This window comes from Polyodon spathula, chromosome 20, assembly GCF_017654505.1.
Source record: "Polyodon spathula isolate WHYD16114869_AA chromosome 20, ASM1765450v1, whole genome shotgun sequence".
Classification (NCBI taxonomy): Eukaryota; Metazoa; Chordata; class Actinopteri; order Acipenseriformes; family Polyodontidae; genus Polyodon; species Polyodon spathula.
The window spans coordinates 12,256,815-12,267,171 of record NC_054553.1 but is presented as its reverse complement, the minus strand read 5'-3'; the positions used below and the strand labels follow the sequence as shown (position 1 = coordinate 12,267,171).

At 37.1% G+C, this 10,357-nt stretch overlaps 1 long non-coding RNA gene across 1 annotated transcript; it reads left to right on the top strand.

Moving 5' to 3' along the window:
- The first annotated feature begins 256 nt into the window (after positions 1 to 256).
- On the top strand, positions 257 to 4,745 carry LOC121295825. The gene is made up of 3 exons (XR_005946979.1): positions 257 to 439; positions 4,246 to 4,387; positions 4,642 to 4,745. It is a non-coding gene; the product is annotated as an uncharacterized LOC121295825 (long non-coding RNA).
- Positions 4,746 to 10,357: the final 5,612 nt, after the last annotated feature.

Below are 10,357 nucleotides of genomic sequence, written 5' to 3'. Positions count from 1 at the left end.
TTGGATCGCATTGTATGCTTAAGTGGGTCACAGTACAAATCTTTTGTGATATTTTACTGTGTTTAAAAAATAGGAAATGGGATGAAGTGAATTACTTTAGATTGTAATTGCAATTGAATCCTTCGACGCAATTACAACACTGTAATTCACTGCAGCCCATCTATTATTCTCTATATAGATTCTAACTCTTACTGGGCCATTGTATTACTGTACTAATTCAAATTCTCATTAAAATGTGGAATTATTATTATTATTATTTATTATTATTATTATTATTATTATAAAATATTTCTGTGCAGCGAAACCTGGTGAAACAGCTTTTGGAGCTTCAGGAACAAGACCAACTTCCTGAGGGGATCAGAACCTCTGAGCTAAGAGAGTGGCTTTTGGAGGAAGGCTGCAAACATCTCAGAGACATGGAGAGGATTGGGAGAAACAGGTATATTTTCTCCAAATATTATCCCTTTTATTATCCCTTATAGGGGTGTATATCTAGAGATGTGGATAAAATAGAGGTGCAGTCTCACTTTATCTACAATCAAATTGTGTTGAAACACAAGTTTGGCTAATGATCTGTTTCTTTAATTTATTAGTTCTGGCTTGTAACTGGTTGGTCTAATGAAAACTGTATATAGAAACCGGATGCAAAAATACAAAATTTTTTACAAAAATACATTTTACAGTTTACACTCTGAATGTTCACTGCCTGACCACTTTATTAATCGGGTCTGTCACCATTTGCCCTGATCACACCCTTGAGATGACATGGTATAGAGTCCACTTAGGGGGCATTGTTGTCTTGAAAATAGTCATTGCCATCAGGGTACAAGTGCAGCATAGCTAAAATAAAAAACAAAATAAAAGCAGAACAGTCTACAGAAGACAAAGAAAAATAGGAAGGCCATTTATAGAGTGCCTATAGGAAGTATTCACCCCCCTTGGACCTTTTCACAGTTTGCTGTGTTACAACCTGAACTCTTGATGCATTTAAATGGGATTTTTTCCCCTTTGATTTACACAACCTACTCAACACTTTCAGTGTGTGAAAAAATGGGGGTGGGGGTGAAAAAACAAATTAATTAAAAATAAAAACCTGAAAAGTCTTCATTAGATAAGCGTTCACCCCCTTTGCTGTGACACTCCTAAATAAGCTCAGGTGCAACCGTGGATGGGATTTGATACCCAAATTTGGGGGGCAATAATGAGTTTTAATGAATTTGAAATCTAATGCAGTGTCTAGTGCATTTTAAATATATATTTACTTTGTTATCATCGTTTTTTTTCCTTGGCCAAATAACATCAACGCATATTCACAATCACTTCATTACAATCATCTGCCCTGAACTTAATGTGTTCAGAGAGTACATTTTGAAATGCAACCATGTTGGCAATCACTAAACCAAAAAATGTATTCCTATCGTCAAAACGCATTAGGTAGATTTAATTAACTTATTATCTCTCTTACCTTAATGAAGGGGAAAACGCCGCCCTCTGGAACTTCTCATCACATTAAACCTATTGATCACTCTATCCAAATCAATAGCAACGCCCCGCTGTATGTTGAGCACTGAGACAGTCTTTCTTGTCCCATAGAATTCCTCATGTAATTTCTGAGATGACAGAGACAGGAGAAATTCCTCTCACACAATGCACTTCTCGAAAGAGGCTGTCCATGTTACTCAATCTGTCCAAGGTTCCGTTCCTTAAAAAATGCCATTCGCTGATTGAAGTTGTCCAAACCACTCTCCTTTTTAAACATTGCACTGAACACTGCTAGCTCTGCTGTCAGTTCCTCCTTGGATATTTTGTAGCGTTCACAAATCAAATCCAAATTAGACTCTTGGATGTTTTCTGCAGGTATTGTCAGGATGCTATTTAGCGCAGTTAGAGCTTCCATGTCATTCTCCTTAAAACGTTCCTTAATTTCATGTACCGTTTTATCCAGTTCTTTAAAATGCATTTCTCTGTAGAACTCTTGGACAAGCTCGGTTTCGCTAGCAGCACTGGGCTTGGCGTGGAGTAGTCTTTGCCTTGGAAGCTGCGCCACCCCACCCCCCCCAATCCTGCCTATAGGTGCAACCAATTGCCTTCAGAATTCACACAGTTAGTTAAATGGAGTCCATCTGTGCAATAAAAGTGGTTCACATGATTTCAGATTAAATACACTTATCTCTGTAAGGTCCCACAATTGGGTAGTGCATTAAAATAATAAAAAAAGATACTGCCATGAAGACCAAGGAGCTTTCAAAACAACTCGGGGATAAAGTTGTGGAAAGGCACAGATCAGGGGAGGGGTATAAAAAGATATCAAAGGCATTGAATATCCTTTGGAGCACAGTCAAGTCTACCATTAAGAAGTGGAAGGTATACAGCACCACCCAGAATCTGTTTAGAGCAGGCCATCCTCCCAAACTGACCAGCCGGGTAAGAAGGGCATTGGTCAGAGAAGCCACCAAGAGGCTAATTACAACTCTGAAAGATCTGCAATGTTCCATGATGGGAGAAATTGTCCATGTGTCAACGATAGCTGAAGTACTCCACAAATCTGGCCTGTATGGAAGAGTGGCAAGAAGGAAGCCATTTCTGAAAAAAGCCCATGTAAAATCCTGCTTGGAATTTGCAAAAAGGCATGTGGAAGACTCTGAAAAGATGTGGCAAAAGATTCTGTGGTCCAATGAAACAAAAATGTAACTATTTGGACTAAATGCAAAGCGTTATGTCTGGTGCAAAACCAACACAGCACTTCACCCAGGTAACACCATCCCTACTGTGAAGCATGGTGGTGACAGCATCATGCTATGGGGATGCTTTTAATCGGCAGGGACTGGGAAGCTTGTCAGGGTAGAGGGCAAAATGGATGGAACTAAATACAGGCAAATCCTTGAGGAAATTATGCTTCAGTAGGCACAAGACCTAAGACTGGGAAGGAGATTCACCTTTCAGCAGGACAATGACCCCAAGCACACAGCCAAAGCGACACTGGAGTGGCTTAAAAACAAGAAACTGAATGTCCAAGAGTGGCCCAGTCAAAGCCTGGACTTGAATCCGATTGAGAATCTGTGAAGACTTGAAGATTGCTGTCCACCAACGATCCCCATCCAACTTGATGACAGAGCTTGAACAATTTTGCCAAGAAGAATGGGTGAATATTGCACGATCCAGATGTGCAAACCTGATAGAGACTTAGCCCAGAAGACTCACAGCTGTAATTGCTGCCAAAGGTTTGACTCAGGGGGGTGAATGCTTATCTAACCAAGACATTTCAGTTCTTTGATTTTTCATTAACTATTGTTTCACAATAAAAATTATCTTGCCTCTTCAGTGTTGAGTAGGTTGAGTAAATCAAAGGAAAAAAATCCAATTTAAATGCCTCAAGATTTCATGTTGTAACACAACAAACTATGAAAACGTCCAAGGACACTGGCACTTATAGGCACTGTATAACTGATTTTAAGTTGGAAAGTTTTCCTTGTGACAAAGAAAGACCAACGATTTTCCTTTTTAGTTTTTCTAGTTTTAGATGTTGGGGGTCCAAATCATCATCTGATAGTTCAAGACACTGTTCTCGAAGATTCTTCATTACAGATAGTGAAGGACAACACAAAGCATATATTACATTAGCATAGATGTAAGATATTATGATTTTATTGTGGTTTATAGGGAATACAGCTATATTTCGGCGGCAGTAAACTTCAACAAATTGTGACGAATGACTACTGGGAATAGTCTACAGTTTAACCACACTCTTACAGAAAAACTACAAGATAAAAAGCCAAAATTACCTTCGGTACATATAGTGATCTATAATATTATTTTGTGGTGTTATAACTTAAAATCCAACATAAAATTGATGCATGGAATTTAAAATAATACGCTCTCTTGGGACCTTCCATCTCAAGCCTTGAATGTATTAGATAAGTAATATGCATTAACCAATCTTAAAATTAATTTGTGTTTCAGGTCTTGTAACATTTTACCAAGTTTCTACATCAAGTATCATAATATCCTATTTTTATAGCTTAACTGTTTGTTTATTTGTAAATATATGTATATATGAATACCATTTTTATTGTATTTGTGTTATTTTAACTTGATTTGATTTTTATTTTTGTGTAAGATGTTAAGATGTTGTATTATACTACTTTTGCAACAAAAGAAACAAAAAAATCACCAAAAAACAAAACAATAAACATATTTATCCAAAAACATGAAAATTACACACATTATCTATCTATCTATCTATAGTTACTTTAGTAGGTCTCACGAAGACTTAAAAAAGAAAGGACAAAAAAGGAAAGAGCAGAACAGCTTGCGACTCACAGAGGAGGAGATAAGGAGGCATGAAATGCAGAGAAAGAAGCTCATGCTTTGTAACAGACACGAAGAGGTGAGGACTGATAACTGCACTTATACTCCGTGGAAAGAGTCTACCCTTCAGTACAGGGCAAAAATGCAGTAGCATTTGACCTTATTATATTACTATTTAAAACAAATTGTTCCATACTGTACAATCCATAATTAACAAAAATAATTTAGAATTAGTATATACAATCCATCTGCGATGGGTCCTGACAACAATTTGTTTTCTGCACAGTAAGATAAAATGAAGAAATATAAAATAACTTGATGTTCTACCATTAGGAGTGGAAAACGAAGGAGAGGTCCCTTCTGATGAAAATAGAAGCGGATGTCAAGCGTGAAATTCGACTGGAAGTAAGAAGGAAAGAAGCTAGAGAAGAGAGAGCCAAAAAGGTATTGGACCGTAGTTAATTTTCAGTTCAGTTAGCAAGCCTGGTATGTAATGATCTAAGCAGAAACAACAGTAGAGAAGCACACATAATTAGATTTCATAGGTTTTCCAAAAATGCATACTGTTTTAAAATGAAATGTCTTAATCTGTATATTATAAAAAATAAGAAATGGCATAAAGTGAATTACTTCAGGTTATAATTACTATGAACCCTTCAATGTCACTAGAACCCTTTGATGAAATTATAACTCATCTATTATTCTGTATGTTATGGAACTGTCTGATTAAGTGTTCTGTAATTGAGACTTCTCATTCTGTCAGAGTCACGATATGTTTGAACGGAAAGCTGCCGTCCATCAACAGAAAGTGAAAGAATTTTTATATCAAAGAGTAGAGTTTGAACAACCAAAGATGGAGAGTATTGGAAAACACCTTTTTTTAAATAATGTGCTTAAACAGATTAAAAAAATGGGTAAGTGAAAATATTTGTATAAATTACCGTACTCCTTTGGATTTAAGACACCCTCGAAATTTAAGTCGTCCCTGTTTGTGTATTTAGGCAGTCATGTCTTTTGTTTGCGATGTTAATACACACGTCACCATTTTTGAGAAGAAAAAATAGGTTTAAAAAGTGCATTTTAAATTCGAAGGAATCTGGTACATTTTATTTATTAAAAATATATTTATACAGGGGCACATACTTACACGGGATCTCCTTGTAAGGCAGCCGCTCGTACAAGGGACAGTTTATATTAAAACAAATACACTGTACAGTTTATGTTGACATTCTGTCACAGACTGATACACATAGATGCATTAAGCAACTGAGCATTTTTTATTGATTCAAGCTCTGTTCTATTTTCTCAATGGACAAGATTTGTACTAATGTTGGGTGACATTTGAAAAGTTGTTAAATGTTATATTTCCATGCACATTTTCCTCACGTCAAGGCTGTTTTATACTTGTGAAATACTGTATTTTGACATAGGTCTCTGTCTGAGTATAACTTCTTAGACATCAAAGCATTGGAAATACACTAACAGTAATGTCACATCAGCTAGTTAATTTTTCTATGTCTGTATCACAGCACCTACCAAGAAAGTAAGAAAAGTGGACAACAGAAAAGTGAATTCTGAGAAGTGGGCAAGACTTTCTCGAGGTCAGTATTTTTTTTTAAGAAAATCTTTGATACAGTAGTTTTTCCTGCAAAATATAATTCACATAAGTGAACCATTTAAAAAAAAAAAAAAAGTGAGATTTATGGACATATGAAATAGTTTATTTTTTATAAAATTGGTATTAAGTGAATCTGAACCGGACACCAATGATTAATTAAAGTAGTGGAAATAAAAGAGCAAAAGTATTCAAATAAATTCAAAACTCGCCATTGTGATCGCTCTGTTCCTTCTTCCTGAACTACGTTGTTTCCCTATCCCATTTTGAAAATATATAGTTTAAAAAATATCTTTTAAACATTCAGCTTTTCACAAATATTTGGGTCCCTCTTAAAAGATGTTTTGTTGCCATTGCTCCCGCTATCCGTTCTTCGGTCTTCCTGCCTGCTTGCTGCCACTGGACCCACCCCCTTCGCAGCTGTGTTATCTAATGCTAAACATTTATAAATTCATCTCGACAGTTCCTGCCATACCTTTTAAATGTGTCCAGGTACGATGGTATCATGTTTTTAGCTGTGCCCTGCATTGTTTAAAATTGTTTCTTAACACTGGTCCAGTAGTTCTCCACGTTACCAAGCTGTAAATTGCAGTCAGTTTGATAAGTAACCGGGTATTCCTGGTCTTTCTCACCACTATGAAGCTGTAGCACAAATCTGGTATGGATACCTCCTGTTTCTAACCTGGATAACAAAGGATTATTAAAAACAAAAAAAAACGCACTCACCTGATACTGTTGCAGGTCTTTTGAAGAAGGGTCTGCGTGGTTTAAAGGCAGTCTTATTTGCGCTGTGTGATTTAAAGGCAGACTCATTTGTGCTGTGTCATGAAAATGGGCAGTAATATTTTAATTGAAAACGTAGTGAATAAACCAAGAATTACAAGAAGTGTAACAAATCAAAACTGCACTTTCAATGGCAATGTTCAGTTCAACATGTGAAATTATTTTTTAATTAATGCATTTTTGGTTTTATTTTTTTTCTAAGTTCAGGCAGAGGTGGAAGGATATTTAATAAAAATTACTTTTTTTAATACCAAAATGGTCCTAGAAGCCCACTTCAGTGTGATCGTGTTAACACAATCCCGGTCTTCAACCCTTTGAGTAGTGAGTTTTAGAATGCACTACCGGTCCTATGGGACAGTTTTTTTTTCTGCGTGCACTTGATTATTACGAGTACAGCGTAAAAACAAGCTGACAGTTATATGTTTGTATGTATGTAATGACTACTGACAAAATACAGACAAATCATTTTACCATGAATAAATAAAACAAATAAATATATTTTTTAATTTAGTCATAGGGAAAGGTTTTGACTAAAAAAAAAACAGGTAGACAATAAACAATAAACATCAGAGTGAAACAACCACAACATGTCCTAACAAAAAGAGAGAGAGAGAGAGAGAGAGAGAGAGAGAGAGAGAGAGAGAGACATGAATAAATCATATCCGGGTGAACAGGTTGTGGGGGGCCGGAGGGAGTAAGAGTGTCTAGTGCTTCAGCGTATGATACTCCTCGAAGCATGGAGCAACGCACAGAGCTTGGTGCTGCCTCTTCACTGTCACTTGATGTTAATGGTAAATTTTCTTTGCTTATGTCTTCACTGACACACTTGCTGACATCTGATTCAGTGGAAGAATTATATGTATTTGAATTTAAATATTATACAACTCTCAGGCTATGTTAGCCAATTGGAACATGGAATTAGACGCAACTAATTTGCCATGGTTCATTATGGAACAGCATTGCCTGGTATCCTGTGATAAAACTGGCTTGTAAGCATTCTGTGTTTAACCAGGTGCTGCTACTTGATTATTTCATATGCAGTGTAATGCTTCCGTATAGATGTACTATATGAGAATATAAGAACAGCAGGATAGATCTAAAATATGGGTTGTTCTTTAAAAATATTCAAAGGTTGGTCAGGATTAGGATTAAAGGGCAGAGTATACAAGTGATGCAAACCTCAGTTTTCTTTGCAGGACATAGTGTTGTCAGCCCTGCAAGTCGTCATGCCTTACTTGAAGGGAAAAGGGAGAAGCCATCTATACAGTTTTCGATACTGGCCCCTGAAGTTAAGCAGACATACAAAAAGTTAAACAGCAGGAAGACTTCAAGTGTAAGTAATAAAAAAGCTTCTGAAGCTGATTTTCATTAGTCATATGTGAAAAAAGAGTTGTGTTTACTACAATAAAAGTTAAGCAACATTGTATTGTAAGAGAGTATTGTTTAACTTAAAACTTTAAAAATATATTCAAGAAACAGAACACGGTACAAAGAGGGCGACATGAAAGCGGTGTTAATAATGCTGCCTTAACGGCAATATTAATACAAATTTTGTTTTTACGATGGCTTGTAAAATGTAGGCTTCACAATGGCTTGTAGCTGACAACAATTGCTTGAAAACAGCAGTCAGGTTTGCATACACAATTTAGCTTTATGTTGCTCGGTATACAGTGGGTTCAGTGGATAAAATTCCCCTGTACCGCGGTAGGCACAGCATGTGATGCTGCTGTGTGTCATGGGTTAGTGGTTAGATGCCTTAAAAACTCATGCATCAATTACATTTGTGAAAAATCCCCCAAAGAACTGCGAGTTGGAGAATTTTTCTTTAAAAAAAAAAAAAAAATTCCCTGACTGACTGACATGTGGTCTACCACAGAAAAGTTTAGGTACATTGTGACAGTACAAAAATTTGTCATTGACTTTTCTGAAACTAGACTTATATATATATATATATATATATATATATATATATATATATATATATATATATATATATATATATATATAGATAGATAGATAGATAGATATATATAGATATAGATCAAAAATATAAATGCAACATGCAACAATTTCAAAGATTTTACTGAGTTACAGTTCATATAAGGAAATCAGAATAAATTCATTAAGCCCTACTCTATGGATTTCACATGACTGGGAATACAGATATGCATCTGTTGGTCACAGACACGTTAAAAAAAAAAAAAGGTAGGAGCGTGGATCAGAAAACCAGTCAGTATCTGGTGTGACCACCTTTTGCCTCATGCAGCGCAACACATCTCCTTCGCATAGAGTTTATCAGGCTGTTGATTGTGGCCTGTGGAAAGTTGTCCAACTCTTCTTCAATGGCTGTGCGAAGTTGCTGGATATTGGCGGGAACTGGAACACGCTGTCATACATGTCGATCCAGAGCAAATCAAACATGCTCAGTGGGTGACATGATGAAACATGAGGTGATGGCGGCGGATGAATGGCACGACAATGGGCCGCAGGATCTCATCACGGTATCTCTGTGCATTCTAATTGCCATCGATAACATGCAATTGTGTTCATTGTCCATAGCTTATGCCTACCCATACCGTAACCCCACCGCCACCATGGGGCTCTGTTCACAACGTTGACATCAGCAAACCGCTTGCCCACATGATGCCATACATGCTGTCTGCTATCTGCCCAGTACAGTTGAAACCGGGATTCATCTGTGAAGAGCACACTCCCCCGTGTGCCAGTGGCCATCGAAGGTGAGCATTTGCCCACTGAAGTCAGTTACGACACCGAACTGCAGTCAGGTGAAGACCCTGGTGAGGATGACGAGCATGCAAATGAGCTTCCCTGAGACGGTTTCTGACAGTTTGTGCCGAAATTCTTTGGTTGTGCAAACCCACAGTTTCATCAGCTGTCCGGGTGGCTGGCCTCAGACGATCCCGCAGGTGAAGAAGCCGGATGTGGAGGACCTGGGCTGGCGTGGTACATGTGGTCTGCGGTTGTGAGGCCGGTTGGATGTACTGCCAAATTCTCTAAAATGATGTTGGAGGCGGCTTATGGTAGAGAAATGAACATTCAATTCTCTGGTAACAGCTCTGGTGGACATTCCTGCAGTCAGCATGCCAATTGCACACTCCCTCAGAACTTGAGACATCTGTGGCATTGTGTTGTGTGACAAAACTGCACATTTTAGAGTGACCCCAGCACAGGGTGCACCTGTGTAATGATCATGCTGTTTAATCAGCTTCTTGATATGCCACACCTGTCAGGTGGATAGATTATCTTGGCAAAGGAGAAATGCTCACTAACAGGGATGTAAAGAAATCTGTGCACAAAATTTGAGAGAAATAAGCTTTTTGTGCATTAGGAAAATTTCTGGGATCTTTTATTTCAGCTCATGAAACATGGGACCAACACTTTACATGTTGCGTTTATATTTTTGTTCAGTGTGTGTGTGTGTGTGTGTGTGTGTGTGTGTATATATATATATATATATTATATATATATATATATATATATATATATATATATATATATATATATATATATATATATATATATATTAGGGCTGTCAATTAATCACAGTTAACTTCTACGATTAACGAGTTACTGGCAGGTAATTTAAGAGAGCTTCAGTCGCAAAACATTTTTGGGGTTTTTAATTTCTTC